This window comes from Dromiciops gliroides, chromosome 5, assembly GCF_019393635.1.
Source record: "Dromiciops gliroides isolate mDroGli1 chromosome 5, mDroGli1.pri, whole genome shotgun sequence".
Lineage (NCBI taxonomy): Eukaryota > Metazoa > Chordata > Mammalia > Microbiotheria > Microbiotheriidae > Dromiciops > Dromiciops gliroides.
This window is the reverse complement of record NC_057865.1, coordinates 211,304,697-211,305,716: the sequence shown is the minus strand read 5'-3', so window position 1 is coordinate 211,305,716 and position 1,020 is coordinate 211,304,697. Positions and strand designations below refer to the sequence as shown.

General features: G+C 39.1%; 1 pseudogene; it reads left to right on the top strand.

Annotated features, from left to right (window-relative positions):
• The first annotated feature begins 807 nt into the window (after positions 1-807).
• Positions 808-1,020, top strand: LOC122730087 (annotated as a pseudogene).

The following is a 1,020-nucleotide window of genomic DNA, read 5'->3' as shown; positions in this document are numbered from 1 at the left end:
AAATTAGGGGACCAGCAAAATTTTACCTGTCACTTCTATGGATAAGGAAAGAATTTATGACCAAACAAGAGATAGAGAATATCATAGGAAGTAAAGTGGACAACTTTGATTATATGAAATTAAAAAACTTTTGCACAAGCAAAACCTTGAATTGATAAGTATTCAAAAGATATGAACAAGCAGTTTTTAGATAAAGAAATCAAAATAATGTATAATTATATGAAAAGTTATTATTGGTTGGAGAAATGCAAATTAAAACAATCTTGAGGGGGCAGCTAGGTAGAACAATGGATAAAGGACTGGCCCTGGATTCAGGAGGACCTAAGTTCAAATCCGGCCTCAGACGCTTGACACTTAGTAGTTGTGTGACCCTGGGCAAGTCACTTAACCCTCATTGCCCCTAAGTGTTTTACACTTACCAGATCGACTAAAATGATTGAAGTGGAAAGTGATAAATGTTGGAGGGGATGTGGAAAAATTTGAACACTGATTCATGGTTGGTGGAATTGTGAACTGATCCAACCATTTTGGAGAGCATTCTGTAATTATGCCCAAAGAGTTATTAAACTGCCTATACCCTTTAAACCCAGCAATACCACTGCTAGATCTATTTCTAAAGCTGATTAGTGGAAAGTGAAAGGGATCCATATGTTCTAAAACATTTATAGCAGCTAAATTGCAATGCCTATCAATTGGGAATGGCTAAACAATTTGTGGTGGACTTTTCCTTTTCCATCTTCCTCAGCCCTTTGGCAGTTGCTCAATCTCTCAGGCCCCACACTGCCCCCTCTTCCCACCACCACCACCATGCCCTGAAAAATCAAGGAAATAAAAGACTTCTTGCTCACAGCCAGGGGAAAGGATGTCAAATCTGTCAAAATCAAGAAAAACAAGGACAATGTGAAGTTTAAGGTTCGCTGCAGCAGGTACCTGTACACATTGGTCATCACAGACAAAGAGAAGGCAGAAAACTTTAAATAGTTCCTGCCTCCTGGTTTGGCTGTGAAGGAGCTGAAGTGA